This window comes from Pleurodeles waltl, chromosome 9 (genome assembly GCF_031143425.1).
Source record: "Pleurodeles waltl isolate 20211129_DDA chromosome 9, aPleWal1.hap1.20221129, whole genome shotgun sequence".
NCBI lineage: Eukaryota > Metazoa > Chordata > Amphibia > Caudata > Salamandridae > Pleurodeles > Pleurodeles waltl.
In genome coordinates, this window is record NC_090448.1 from 407,134,129 (window position 1) to 407,150,409 (window position 16,281).

General features: G+C 45.6%; 1 protein-coding gene across 1 annotated transcript in view; it reads left to right on the forward strand.

The window, feature by feature from the left end:
- The window catches only part of LOC138259410 (girdin-like), a 632,998-nt gene that overhangs the window by 523,734 nt on the left and 92,983 nt on the right, over positions 1 to 16,281 (forward strand). The gene's annotated exons all lie outside the window — the stretch shown is intronic.

Sequence of the window (16,281 nt, forward strand, 5' to 3'; positions counted from 1 at the left end):
TCTCCATTCTTGTCTGTGCACCCTGACAAAGTGGTGTTGCACACTAAGGCTTCCTTCCTTCCCAAGATTGTTTTGCCTTTTCATGTAGGCCAGTCCATCACCCTGCCTACTTTTTCCACACCCCACATCCTTCCCATGAGGAGGAGAGACTCCACTGTCTGGACCCAAAAAGAGCATTGGCGTTCTATCTTAATCGTACTAAAGATTTCCGGGTGGATGATCAACTCTTTGTCAGGTATGTGGGTGCCAAGAAAGGGAAGGCGGTGCAAAAACATACAATCTCTCACTGGGTACTTCTTTGCATCAAGATGTGCTATGCTTTGGTCAAGAAGCAACCCCCTGAGGGCTTGTGTTCTCATTCCACCAGAGCGACTGCTGCTTCCGCTGCGTTAGCATGCAGAGTTCCTGCCCTGGATATCTGCCAGGCAACTACGTGGGCATCCCTGCACAGGTCCGTCGAGATGATCTTGGTTCACAGCCCACCTCCGAGGATGGCATTGCTTGGGTATCTATTTTAAGGTAAAGAATCTGCAACTAGAAGTCTCTATCCGATGTACAAGTTACTTACCTTCAGTAACTAAATATCCGGTAGAGACATATTCTAGTTGCAGATTCCTTACCGACTCACCCATCCTCTCCGCTTGCAAACGGATTTCTAGGGGCAGGGATTCCCCCTTCAGGTCCTTAGCTCTGGCACACCAATCTCAGTGTCTCAGTGGTTCTGCACTTTGGCGTGGAAAGTCGTTAAAAGAAACTGACGTCACTGCGCTGAGACAGCATCTCTGTACTACTCCCAACGTCATCACGGTGACTATGACACCAACAATGCCCGTGGAGTCGACTGACGTCACCTACTGACGCGCAAGGGTATTGCTCAAAGAAAAATCTCCGGATCCAGTCTGATGCCTGGGGGAAATTCTAAGGTAAGGAATCTGCAACTAGAATATGTCTCTACCAGATACTTTGTTACCGAAGGTAACTAACTTGTACTTCATGACTTAGATGATACTGTAGTATTATCCACCTTGTCTTGCTTTGCCCCTCCCCTCTTGTGGTGGAATTGTCAAAGTAGCAGTTCAGGGGGTGTACAGCCGGTTCTTTGAGTTCCATAGATTCTTTACCCAAGACGCCTTCTTCCTGGCTCAAGAATTTGCACGTCCTTTTCCTGGCGCAGTTGATGGTTCGGCAGTTGATCAGGAGAGATGATCTGCTGCTCCATTTCCGGGGTTCTGGGCCCATGTCCATGAGCGGAAGAAGTATGACTATGAAGTTTCACATTGCGCAGCATTATGCCTACTGGTCGTGCCTTCGTCGTGGTGAAGAGTTGCTTCATTGATTCTCTGGAGCAGAGAGATGCTGCTTCCAAAGTATGTATTGATGCAAATCAGTTATCAAGCTGCACCCGTAGCTATACAAGACGCTTCCACAACAATCACAAGGTTTGCTTCTCTTAGTGGAGTGCCTTTTGCACCCCTCTTAAGCTGTGTGTCTATCTGCCATCAGTGGGAAGCTCCTGTCAGTCAATGACTTGTTGCTCTGCCTCCTCACTTTGAGCTGATTCAATAAAAAGCCTCCTTCTGTTGCGACCTGCTGGCTACTGCATGGAGTCTTGCTGCTCCCCCTCACCTTTTCTCTTTTCTGCACATTAGGGGCTTTCACTCCTTCCACAGACCTGTTTTTTCTTCCCCTGTACAATTTTCCTTTTGCAATTCTAGCAGAGCTGCGCAATATACACACTGTGATGTCAAACAGATCTTTATATTCCTTTTTATCTGTGCAGGTGTTTGTAGCTACTTGTGACTGCTTGCTAGGCTTATAGAGGAATGCGTATCCGCACTGATGTATAAGGGAAAAGGCTGCCACACAAAACTGCCCAAGTACGGTGCACCAGAACAACAGTGCTCCTGAGTAACTCACCACATACTGCTCCATCCTCCTGCAGTATACTGCAAGCACGCCGGCTCTGTTCTGGGCTGGAAGCGTTTGAGAGGGGCAGACTGCCAAGCCACAAAATAACTTGCTCCCCTCTGCTCTGCTTATTCCTGCTGGGAGGATGCTCGCCCCAGCTTGTAAACAGCGATGCACCGTGCTGTTGTTTCCTCGTGCGGGCAAGATGAGCTGCTCTGGTGCCTATGACTCAAAGGGGGAGGCAATAATGAGAAGGCAGGGGAGGACAGAGAACTCAGCCGAAACAATGACTCAGCACAAGGGTTGCACACAGGGATCAGGCCTTTCCTGGAAGTGGCGGTGGGGGGAAGCAGTGCACCATGCACCCGCCATCTTGGACGTCGTCAGTCACCTGGAAACAACCTCAACCATGGAGCATGAAGGGTGCTGTACGTGGTTCCCAGTCAGAATCCAAGCAGTTTGCTATTTTCTTTGGTGCAAGTATCCTCTATTTATCGCCAGTTATCACGTCCTCCCCAGCCCTGGAGTACGCACTAGAACAAGCCACATACAGAGCATGTAGTTAACGTCTTTACTCATTAGTGTACATCATTCAACTTACTTCTCATTATCTCATAACTGTTAAATACCACACCTTAACACCTCTGAGAATGATTGTGTAATTCCTTCATTGAGTCGGTCCCAGTCCTAATGCTGACAGTCTTAACATACTATAGTATGTAATTGCTAGCATGGAGGGTGAGTGCTGCAATGAAATCCATTATGATTTTGGTGAAGTTAGAGCGCAATCCCAGTGGCCTGGTAATGAGAGTGCTGATTACGGTGAAGTTGGCTATCACGTGGAACTTGAATGCTAGGTATTTCTTGTTGGAGGATGATTGTGGTGCAGCTGATGGTGTTCTTGTGGATGATAGAGATTCCATCTCCGGTCTTGTGAAATCTGTCTTGCATGGCAATCTTTTGACCGATGGGGGTGACATTAGAGTGCCACCATATTATTGTGTGCCATAAAGCCCTAATACTAACGATCCATGACTCCATTGTGAGGCCAAGCTGCCAGAGTTTCAAACTTGTAAAGGATTTTTTATGCCTGGGGATGATAGAGATCATGATGCCAAGGAGCCATGATACCGGAGACAGGCCATACTTCTATGGACCATTGTCGTCAGAGACCATGATGCCACACAGCCACAACAGTAGAGAATCTTATGTCACGTGAAGGGCAGGGAAGTAATTGTCGTATCTTTAGGTAACAAAGGCCCATGTGTTCAAAAGGGGTTCAATGTGATAAGGTCATGAGAACCCATGAAGTAATGAGGGCCCCTGGCTTTCCTAAAAACCAAGGCTCGAATTCCTTTCCTTTTACACAGTGACTGAAAGTTTAGGTATTCTCAGCCAGCTCTACCATATGAATTTTTTGCTGCAGATTCATAAAAGCATTTATGAGCATGGGAAGTAGTACAGAGGGGTGCTCTTTTACATACTCTTAGATTGCTTTGTGACTCAGCCAAGAAATGTCTAACTTTGTATCTGTAAAAGTGTAAAGCGGACATCATCCTTTATATTTTTACTATTGTATATGTATATTCCATGAATAATTGTGTATGAATGGAACTACTAAGTGGCTTAAAATATTATTGAGATGAATACTGCATCCACATGTTGTGTTGCCTACTTGTCTAAGTAATGGTCAGTTGAGTGCAAATCAAAATGCAAATCTAAAAGTCCCTGAACGCAGAGTACTGCTGGCTAAAAAACCTCACCTGCCGAAGGCAAAGGTATTTTGAACCCCCCACCACCACCACCACCACCACTTTAGCAGATACATTGGGGGTACAGTACTTCATGTGTGGATGTACAAGTGGATAGATAACAGAGTGCATGGACAAATGGATGGATGGTTAGATGGCAAAGTGTATAAATGCATGATGGATGGATGGCAATATAGATGAATGGCAGAGTGGTTGGATGATTGGATGAATGGGAGGATGGAGGGATGGATTGAGAGCAGAGTGGATGAATGAATGGAGAGCAGAGGGGATGTAGGATGGCAGAACGGATGGGTGGATGGGTTTAAAGACAGGTTGATGAATGGCTGGGTGGGCTGATGGATGGAAAAGAATGAATGATGGATGAAAGAATTAATGAATTACAGAATGTAAAGGTAAAATAGTGGATATCAGTGGGTTGGTGTACGAATGACAGAATGATTGGATAGGCGCTTGAATGGAAGACACAAGGGATGTCTTCTAGTTAGGGTTGGACTCACTTGCTTCACTTACTTTGTGACATCAGAGGTTTACTTCAAAGTGGTGGTCATTTTTTAGATTCTGGACGGTGTCACACATAAGACGGGGCACAATGCAGTCATTTGTCAGGGTTGTCAATGAAAAACAGGCAGATTCAGAGCAAAGTCATCATGTCTGTAGTAAAATTGGCAGGTATGCGCACTAGTTGGTCACATGTCAGAAGTGCCCCATGATAGCTAGTACCATGATAGATGTGCCTCTGAGAGTTTGGTAGGACTGATTGACATTCAGTTACATGTAAGACCAGTAACTGAATTAGTAGTAATGCTGGGCATGTTTAGTTGATGTCTAAAATGCTGACTGAGCTGGGGTAGATTCAGCCATTTGTCAGCCTTGCATCCGGTAGGTCGAAGAATTGGGGCAGAATCCCTCACACCGCAAGAACATTCATACATCTGATTGACTATGATTTATCACTTTGTGAAAAAAGTAAGTGAACATAAAAAACAGATCACAAGTATTTTTAGAACACACACTCACCACAAGGGATCAGTAGGTGCTATTAAGAATAAAGCATTTTTATTGTTGCTTCACTGAATGGTTATCGTCTTATTATTCTTACAAGGGTGAATGGCTAAGTGAAGCCTCTGGGATATGAGCCTGTGAATGCAGAGTCAAACATTATTACTCCAGTATTGGAACTTTCATAGATTCACATGCTTAAATACTTCCCCGTCGTCGAGATGGGAGTCCCCGGTGTAATACATAAGATATGCCTAAATGTATTCCTACATTACATGCATTAAACCTTTAGATTAGTAACACAGCACAGTCCTTTTGTAAAAAAGACCCAAACTCAAAATTCAACCAATCAGGTTTGCACCACCCTCTAGAAGCCTCCTGTGAGGAACTACCTTACCTCAGATTTTCCACCGCACGTCATTCTGAGTAGTCTCCTTTGAGCTCTGCTCGGTCTTTCTCTCAGAAACTTATTCCCTGGGATTTCGGAATTTACATCTCTTCTTCTGGTGCTTCAAACTGGCTGCCATGTCAGAGACACCAAAAAAGGGGCTTTTCAGATCCTGTGCAACCTGTCTGAAAAAGAGATCATATGTTGATGACCCACATAATGATGATTGCATATACTGCTTATACACAAATCACAAGACCAAAGACTGCAAGATATGTAGAAAAATTTCTACAGACTTTAAAGGTCAGAGAGGGTCTTCTTTTGTGGCTTCAAAAATGTAAATCCGGCCATCCAGCCTCTGACGAGGACAGTGCCTCATCTTCCATCTCTGTCACAAAGACACCTCTTAAGAGACAAAATGAAGGCTCCGATATTAAGGAACGTCCTAAAAAGGCTCCAAAAAAATCATCTGAGGGCTCTTCAAAAATACACAGCCCTGCAAAAAAAATGCATTCTGGCATTTAGAGAGGGTCAGGCTCCCTCATAAAACCAAAAAAGAAAACTATTTCGGAGCCCCCAGTGCCACCTCTTAAAATTAGACATAAATTCTAGAAACCAGGATCTGCGCCGTCTCTGGCACCACTGTAGACTACATCCTCTTCGAAGACTTTATCATCAACAGTGACAACCATAGTCACTATTTCAGTGTTGACGGTGGTGGCCTCAGGATCCTTGTCGATGGGGCTACCCATCTCGTCGCCAGGGATCTACTGGTCGTCTACGACCCTCCCGTCAATGGTCTCGTCTGTAGACCTCACGTCAACAGCCCCGCCGCTGATACCTCCAACGACGCCTCAGTCGACGATGCCCCTGTCGACAATACTACAGTTGATGGCATTTTCGTCGTCGATGCTCCTGTCGACGACCCCTCCGCCATCAGCTACCTTCACATCAATGCCACTGTCAAGGACAGCGACTCTTCTATCATCGACGATCAAACTAATGCCTACAAAAAGGCAAAGACCAACTTCATTGCCTATTTACCCGTTGATGGAACATATGCCACTTACAAAGATATCCAAGACTCATCTAACATCATCTATAACATCCCCAAGTAATGTATCAAGGCTTTCACCATCACGCCTCTTGGATGATGATGATTCAGATGATGACGGGATATATGGAGTCGCTAGGAGTCCATCCCAATTACATGTTAAATGCCAGGAATATTCTGACGACTCGTATTGTGTCCAGCACTACTATGAACCACTTCCTCAACACCAGCAGCAGGAAATAGTAGGTTTGCCCTACGGTCTGGTTTCTGACCTGTAAGCCATGCTAGCAGATTATAAAGAACGCTTCCGTCCACAGCCTACAGTCATTCCCAAGTCAGTGGTTTTCACACCAAGTACTCCACAGTCGCTACATCTGCAGGTACAACCTACCTCTCAGCACATTTCTCTGCAGAATCCGCAAATCCACGCTTCGTCAGATGATGAAGCGGAAGAGGGAGAAGTACTTACAACACAGGATGAGTGGGTCGACTATATATTGCCAACGCCTGCCTCTCCAGAGCCAACTTCTGTCGAGTCCCCTTCAGAAGATATTGGTACATTCCATAATCTTTTGGAGAAAATTTGAATTACAAATGCCCACAACCCAGCAAGATTGCTTCTTGTATGACTTTAAAGAACCTCATAAGAAAGTCATCAGGGCTATCCCAGTAATAGACCATGGGGGTCATTCTAACTCTGGCGGGCGGCAGAGGCCGCCCGCCAGAGTTCCCCCCTCCAGAATACCGCACCGCGGTCAGAAGACCGCTGCGGTTATTCTGTGTTTCCCGCTGGGCTGGCGGGCGACCGCCAGAAGGCCGCCCGCCAGCCCAGCGGGAAACCCCCTTCCCACGAGGAAGCCGGCTCCGAATGGAGCCAGCGGAGTGGGAAGGTGCGACGGGTGCAGTTGCACCCGTCGCGAATTTCAGTGTCTGCTAGGCAGACACTGAAATTCTTTGTGGGGCCCTCTTACGGGGGCCCCTGCAGTGCCCATGCCATTGGCATGGGCACTGCAGGGGCCCCCAGGGGCCCCACGACACCCCATACCGCCATCCTGTTCCTGGCGGGCGAACCGCCAGGAACAGGATGGCGGTATGGGGTGTCAGGATTCCATAGGGCAGCGGAAAACCGGCGGGAGACCGCCGGTTTTCCTGTTCTGACCGCGGCCAAACCGCCGCGGTCAGAATGCCCTGCGGGGCACCGCCAGCCTGTTGGCGGTGCTCCCGCCGACCCTGGCCCCGGCGGTCCTTGACCGCCGGGGTCAGAATCAGCCCCCATGTATGGAATCAGGGTTTGAAAATATTGCATAACCTTGCTACTGCACCAGCGGTCTTGCCTAAGCTGGATAAAAAGTACAAAGCAACGGATGACACTCCTGCCTGCCTATCAGGTCATCCAAAGCCAGATTCAGTAATTTCCCAAGCAGCACAAAGACGTTCTAGGAACCCTTCTGCACCTCTGAACGCGCCTCTGGATAAAGAAGGTAGGCGTCTTGATAACATTGAAAAAATATTCTCCTCAATGTCTGCCATTGTGGTGCGTGCAGCAAACTCCTTAGCGCTCCTTGGCAGGTACGATAGGCAACTATGGTCGGACATAACTCACTCCTTAGATGAGCTTCCAGAAACTAATAAAGCAGAAGCTAGTAAAATTCTTCTGGAAGGGCAGCGCTCGTCTTCGGAGATAATAGACTGCGTGCTAGATATTGCTGCCATGGGTTTTAGGCTTTTGGCTGGATCAGCAGTGTTAAGGTGCCAAGGATGGCTTAAAACCACTAACTTTCGATCCGAAGTCCAAATGAAGTTTCTGGACCTTCCTTATGATGGGGATGCCCTTTTCGGCAAACATGTCGACAACGCCCTCCAGACAATAAAAGCAGACACGGACACTGCCAAATCTCAAGGCTCCCTACAATATAAGAAAACACCCTTTCGAGGTGCCAGAGGCAGAGGGCAGTCTTCCTTTCTTAGAGGATACCAGCAGTACAGGTACCCAGCATATTCCTATAACTTCCAACCTACCAGACCCCAGTGTCACCAAAGACAACAGCATGCCGCGGCATATAGCAGGCCACCTCACAGAGGAAAGTCTGGGAGGCAAGCCAAAGATCCCTCTCGCAGGCAATGACATCCTCCAACTACCAGCGGCCCCTCCTTCCTCACTAAAACACCACCTTCATCGTTGGTGTCAAATAACGAATGACAAGTGGGTCCTAGACATCAAACGATTCTGACACCTTCTAGAATTTATATGTATGCCCCCGTGGACATCTCCCTCCCAAGTACATCAATGACATCTCCATCTTCTCAACCTAGAAACGGAGGTGATGTTAACCAAAGGAGCAATAGAATTTGTACCCCATACCCATAGGGTAAAGGTTTTCTATTCTCGCTTCTTCCTAATCAGAAAAAAATCTTGTCTGTGGAGACCCATACCGGATCTAAGGGAGCTGAACAAGTATCTGAAAAAACAGTCATTCCACATGGTGACATTTTAAGACATCTTGCAGCTTCTCAGCAGAGTGGACTACATGGCTTCCCTAGACCTGTAAGACGCCTACTTCCACATACCCATCCACCCAAAACACAGGTAGTTGCTAAGATTTATGGTAGCCGGCAGGCACTTTCAATTCAAGGTGCTCCCTCTCGGTCTCAAGTCCGCTCCCCGGATTTTTACCAAGTGTCTAGCCCCTGTTGCAGCATATCTAAGGCGCAAGCGGCATCAAATTTTTCCATAGCTAGACAACTGGTTAGTAAAGGCTTCCGACATCCAGTCATTACGCAGATTTCTCAAGGCTACCTTACTCCTTTTCAAACAATTGGGCCTCACTCAACCTGGAAAAGTCCCAGCTTCTGCAGTCCACAAGCATAGTCTTCCTGGGCGCCATACTTGATACACTCCAAACCAAGGCTTATCCAACAGTGGACAGACAACACAAGCTAGTCAGGCTAGCAAAAATAATTCAACAAAAAAAGTCTTTCAGTTTGATGATACAAGTCATTGCTGGGGATGATGTCATCTTGCATAAATCTTATTCCCGACTGTCGCCTTTGTATGCGTCCACTATAGGAGGATCTAGACAAGCAATGGAAGCAGACACAAGGCTCCTTTGAGGACACAATTCATGCAACCCCACGTATGGCAGCTTCTCTCAATTGATTGATAACACCTGAGAACATTTCAAGAGGGCTATGCTTCTTAACCCAGGTCCCTCCGCTAACTATAACAACGGACGCATCAATGGTGGGATGGGGTGCAGGTCTGCAGGACCTTCAAGTAAGTGGCAAACGGTCCACCTCTCACACCACTCTTCACATCAACCTCCTCGAGCTCAGGGCAGTGTATCTGGTATTGCAAGCCTTCCATCCAAGAATCCAAGGCTCTTCAGTGCCTTACAGAACGTACAATACGACCACCATGCACTACATCAACAAGCAAGGAGGAACTCGGTCACATCTACTGTCCAAAAAAGCACAGACTATTTGGAGCTGGTGCATTCGACACTCAGTGCACAAAAAAGCGGAGCATCTCCCAGGAATGCACAATGCCACTGTGGATTCGCTGAGCAAGCAAAAAACATCTCCCCAAGAATGGGAATTGAACCAGGAAACTCTGGACGGAATGTTCCTCAGCTGGGGAAAATCAAATCTGGACCTGTTCGCGGCTTCACCAACTAGGATTGTGCGGAAATGCCTTTTCGATAGCATGGTCAGGGATTTATGCTTACACTTTTCCTCTGATTCCTCTCCTCCCACGAGTGATTATCAAAATCAAATTGGAGCCCTGTCAAATACTCCTAATTGCTCCAGCCTGCCCGTTTCAACCTTGGTACATGGAGCTACTGCTGTTGTCGTCGTGTCCACCCATCAGGATAACACTGCTTCTGGAGTTGCTAACCATCATTCAAGGTCAGGTGAAACACCCGGATCCCAAGTCTCTCAACCTATTTGTATGGCTCCTGAATTCAATGAGTTCGGCCACTTAGACATTCCTAACGACTGTAAGGACATCCTGGCCAAAGCGCATGTAGATAGTACAAGTAAGACATACCAATTAAAGTGGAAACGCTCCGCCTGTGGTGTGTCTCCAAGAACATACACCCCCTTTCTTCCACTCCGGAACAAATCTTACCTTACCTACTTCATCTAGCACGCTCAGGCCTTGCCCATGCGTCCATCAAGGTTCACTTGTCAGCCATATCTAGATACAGGAGAATATATTAGAAGCCATCCCTCTGGATCACAGACTTCTAAAACAATTTATGAAGGGTCTTTTTGGTCTTTTCCTCCATTTGAGGCCCCTCCTCCAGCTTGGCAGCTTAATACAGTCTTGGGCCAGCTGATGAAAGAACTTTTTGAGCCCATCCATAAAGCGGATATCAAATACCTCACATGGAAAGTAGCACTCCTCTTAGCTCTAAAATCTGCTTGCAGAGTCAGCAAAATACAAGCATTTACAATTCAAAAGCCTTTTCTACAGTTCAGAGGAGATAGAGTTATCCTACGTAACAACCCTAAAATTATCCCCAAAGTACCATTTCATATTAATGAGCCAATAGTAATGAAGTCCTTCTTTCCACAACCTCATACTGGAGCAGAAAGATCTCTCCATTCTCTTGACTTGAAAAGATGTCTCAAATTCTACTTACACAGAACAAAGTCAATCAGGAAATTGAACCAACTCTTCATAGCCTTCAGTGTACCCAGAAGAGAACACCCAGTTACAAAACAGGCCATTTCCAAGTGGATTTCGAACACGATAGCCTTTTGCCATCAAAAGGCTGGTCGACCTTTGGGTACGAGAGTGTGTGCACATTCCACTAGAGCGGTTTCCACCTCCTTTGCATTGTTCTCGGGCTTATCCCTACCAGAAATCTGCCAAGCGGTTATGTGGAAAACAGCACATGCTTTCACAAGGCACTGTTGCTTAGATGCTGAAACGCTCCGAGATGCAGAGGTTGGCCAAGCAGTCCTTAGGCATTTGTTCCAATGAAGGTGAGCAATTTCTCTGTTCCCGCCATCCGCTCCTACTGTTTAGTACCACGTTTTCTGTATAGTGATGGATTTGCTTGTATAACATATATATATTATATCAGGCATAATTTTATCTAAATGCTGATACTATCTCATATATGGTAGAATGTTGGTCTTACAAATACAGAAAATGTGCTAGTCACTGCTTGCTATTCTTATTGTAGCATTTGAATCTATGAAAGTTCCAATACTGGAGTAAAAAATAATCTACTTCCCTGTAACTGTAGTTCTCCAGTATTGGAAGCTTTCATAGATGCACATGCGGCCCACCCACGACCCCTGTGGCGCTACCCTTCTTTTTTCTCAGTGTTTTTAAATATTGCAGCACTTATGCTCGGAAAATCTGAGGGAAGGCAGCTCCTCACAGGAGGCTTCTAGAGGGTGGTGGAGCCTGATTGGTTGAACTTTTTTTTTTTTTTTTTTTTTTACAAAATGACTGTGATATGTTACTAAGCTAAAGGCCTAATGCATGTAATGGTAGGTATACATTTAAGCATATCTTATGTATTACACTGGGGACTCCCATCTCGACGACGGGGAAGTATTCAAGCATGTGAATCTATGAAAGCTTCCAATACTGCAGAACTACAGTTACAGGTAAGTAACTTATTTCATCTCTGCAATGGATACATTAGTCTCAATAGGAAGGGACAAATGGCTATTTCTAATCACCTGTGATATCCCATGGGATTCTGTTCTCTCATCAGTCCTGTTTAATCTGTGTTCCATCCTGTTGATTGAATCATACAGATTTTCTTTTTTATGTTTTAATGTTTCCAGATAACAAAATGGACAGGGGCAGAGAGGCCTCCGCTGTTCATTTGAACAATGTATAGCAGCCATAAATTGATGATAGCACAATAACTACCTTAAATTAAACAGTGACAAAACCGCATTTCCATTCTGGCACATAAACATCTTTCTGGCTAAGCAAATTCTGGCAGTGTCAGCTAGGAATTTCTCTTGTTCCAGTCAATTGTGTAACTAACCTGGACGTGAAAGTGTATCATAAATTGATTCCCCACTCTCAGATTGGTTTATTAGTGAGCTCTTGCTTCTCCCAACTGCAAAAACTGAAAAGGCTCTTAACTATTTTCTCTGTCCTCATAGGATGACTATAGTAAAGGCCTGTTTGTTGCAGCGAGATTGGGTTATTGTGATGAACCCATTCACCAGTGTGGTAAGAGCAGAGGGCCACGTGTAGGGATTCCACTGCAAGAGAGAAAGCATGCCATATCACTCTGTGTGAACGATATGCTCCTGTACTTCTGCGACGCGGACATGGGAATCCCCTGGTACTTCCAACCACTGGAGGAAATGGGGAGGGTATCTGGCTTCTGCACTACCTGGGAGAAGACCTATGCATTCTTGATATCCCCTGAACTACAAATATCACAGACAGCTGTGCCGCTGATGAAAGGCACAAGTGCTCAAATATAGGAGTTGAAGATCTGTCATAACAACACAAACACTTGAGAGAGGAACTTGGAGGAACACTATGGGCTTTGAAATGAAACAGCGTTTTGGCTTGTGCTCAAATGCTCCATCATGGCCCAGATTGGCATATCCAAAATGGTGATGCTGCTGCGTGTGCAATACTACTTTGCAAATTTCCTGATTTGGATTCCTTAAAGCTGGTTTGAAACTCTAAATACTTCTTAACAATTGATCCGTGATGGTGAGCTCCATAGTGTCACTGAATGTATTACAACACCCAGTATGTACTATCTAGCGGCCCCAGTGCAGTGGTTGGGTAGATAGATTGTGAACTGAATCTCATGGAAACAGTAAAAATTACTCATCATGCCAGTAGGCAGATATGCACACCCAGTCCGACAAGGTAAGCTTCTCAAAATAGCAATACAATATTGGAAGCGAGCCATCAAGAAAACCCAACTGCACCAATTTTATTCCCGACACACCCTCTAATTGGATTACCCACCCCCTTGGGATGGTTTTTAACTGCAAGGGAACTAAGTGAATGGACTGCTGTAGGACTAGACAATGTGGGACATTGCTTTGGTGATGGCATTAAGGGAATGAACTGCTGTGCAGTAGGACTACACACTGTGGGAGATTGCTTTGGTGTTGGCACAAGCTTGGCCTCTGTGGTCAACCAAGATAGGCTGCTGGGCAATCAGTTTATAGTTTCTGGAGCATTAGTACATGAGTATGGCATATTTGGGGTGACAGGCTGAACTGCAGATCGACAAACTACTTCAGGTTCTTCTCACATTTGGTACTGACACAAGCTGATACCTTGACTACGTAGAACGCTTTTATCAATGACCATAGACACTGAGGATCCTGCAAGTCAGTTGGGAAAATAGGGTAGGCTTGGGGATAAGGAATCGGAGCATTTACACACTACCCATCTCACTCACCATAAATTGAATGTCATTATAGGGACAGAAGACAAAGTATGTCATAGATGTACTGTTAAATATGCTGACTTTCTGCACATGGTCTGGAGCTGCCTGTGATAACTCGCTTCTGGACTCACAAACACTATGGACCTTGAAAGAACATTAAGCTGAGGCATCCTGAATTGTGTTGAAATATGGCCACTTACCCTAAATCAAAAATCGAACAAAATGAGCAATAGATTTCCTGGTTATTGCCAAAAGAGCAGTTGCGGCGCTCCCAGGCAGACTGGGAGCCTGTGCAAGCTCTCTCCATCCCGGCAACACAGTGCCGGGCTGGAAAGAGCACACTGCGTATGTGTGTTTGGCTGGCCCGAAACAGACGGTCAAACACACATGCTCTGAGGGGAGGAGTGCTGTGCTGTGCACTCCCCTCACTGCTTGTCACCCCATGGCCCGCACCTTTACAAGAAATCGTTTTCTTGTAAAGGTTTTGCAGTTGCTGCTGCTGGTTGGGGGGCGACTTTCCTCTACCCTAGCGAAGGAGCCTCCCTCCAGCAAAACAGATATTGCAATGCTTTGGCAAGTTCCAGAGGACCCGCCCCACAGTAGATGGGAAAAAAAGTGGAGCAGTGGGTGGCTGCGGAAAGTGCTGCCCTATGCCCTGAGGAACGGGGGAGTCTTTGCAAAAAGCCTGTAGCTAATTTGTGGAAATAGTTACTACTTTTGGGGAAGTGGAGAGCAGAATGACTGAGAGAGACAGCCCAGCTGATATGGCTGTGGTCGGCCTGCCATCTGGTTCCTTCTCATGGCAGCAGACCACAAGAACTAACGTGCATTAACACTTCTGACCTGAAAAGATTTTTTCTCTGCACAATAAGACGTCGTACTTTTAATGCACATGGCTTCTGTTTGACCCTTTATCTAAGAAATAGCTAGCATAAGAGACCGGGCTGCACATGGTACTAGAACAGAGGTTATTATAACATTTCAGTTGATCATTATTTCCTACCTAGAAGCGGGAGTCCACCATACTTGATGAATTTACTAATGTGTAATGTAATACTAATTGAAATGAGGCAAGCGTAATTGCTGGTCTTGAAAGTCGTATGTTTTTATGACATTAAAAGCTGGTACAGCAATTTTGGTACAAACCTAAAAATTAAAAAATCCATTGGCTGCAGCAGTCAGACTTATATGCGGTCTCCCTCATCGAGAATATGTGTCTCCAGCTACGCAATCGATGAACTGGCTTCTAGAGAATGAATGTATTAGGTTTAAGTCGCTCTGCTTGGTCCACAAAGTTCTGCGTTGCGAGTACGATTCACATGTTAGAAATCAATTTAAATGTCACAAGCCTGATCAAGCACTGCGATCTGACAATCAGCTTGGCTTTATAAATTCCAACATTCACATGGGCCACGCCTGTCGGCCAAGTCTTTTCTTTCCTGGCCGCCTCCATTTGGAATATGCTGCCCCTTATTTCCCAACAGAGCTTGGCCTTTTAAAGCTTAGAACAGGGAAAAACCTGCTTATTTATTTAACATTGCAGCCTCGTTTATGCATTAATGTGTGTTTTTGATTTTGAAAGTATACATCCAACAGCCCCTTGAAGCCCCAGGTAGGATGTCATGTGTGATAAATACCCAGGAATTGAAATAGTGAGCAGCCAGCCCTGGCCCCATGTAAGAATTTTAACAAATTTAAAAAACTGTATCTAAAATATATACATCTATAAATGTATTTTATTCCTACTTTAATATAACAAGGTTCAGAGTAGACCTTGCATGTCAGTAACTTTTATACATTTCTCAGTATATAGTTCTAGTTGAAGTTTATTTTACTTTTCGAAGCCATCTCAGCGGTCAGTACCTTCCTCTGGAGATTAGGGTTACAGAAGGGGTAGGGAATTTATAAACCTATTTAGTAGAATAAAAAAAAAAACGTTTGTCCACCATTACACAAATGCTGACTGTTGACAGGCAAGCAGGCCCATAAGCAACTGAGCCAATATTCTTCTTTCAGCTCTCGAGTGAACACTAATACTATGAAGTGACAAGCAAATGAAGTTAAATCTGTGTATAGTTGTGCAGCTATGCTGTGGATGCAGACATTGAAAAGGGTGCTGCAAAGCAAGAAAGAAGATTATGGGGCTACATCTGACCAGACACTAGAAGCATGTACATTGTTGATGCTGTGGTCTACTGCCGCCATATTTAGAGATCTCCTATTCTGTAGTGAAGGCCCTATCTACTCTAGACCTGCTTCGTAATGCCCTTATTAATAGTTACCTTGTTGAGGGAATTTCCACACTCGTTGAGGGAAGAGCTTGAACCAATCATTTATAGTTCAGTAGATTTTTAGAGTGTGTTTCTTGCAGTATTATTAGGGGTTCTTAATGATCTGCGATTTAAATAAAACCAATGAGTCTCAACAAGCAGTAAGGTAAAGATAGCAAAATTCTATTTCCTTTTTTCTTTAAAAATAAAGGGGCTCATTATGAACCCGGCGGTTCAGACTGCTATGCCGGTGGTGGCGGCGGCAGAAAAGACCACCACCGGAATGGCGGTCTGAACCGCCATATTACAAACACAGATAAGCCGCCTGCGGCGGCCCTCTGCCACCGCCAGGCTACCGCCGACAGGCAGCCTGACGATGGCAGATTTCATTATCCGACATGGCAGCGCTGCAAGCAGCACCGCCCTCCGGATAATGAACCTTGTTTCCCCAAGCCTTTCCCTGGCTGCTCCCCCACTAGGGAAAGGC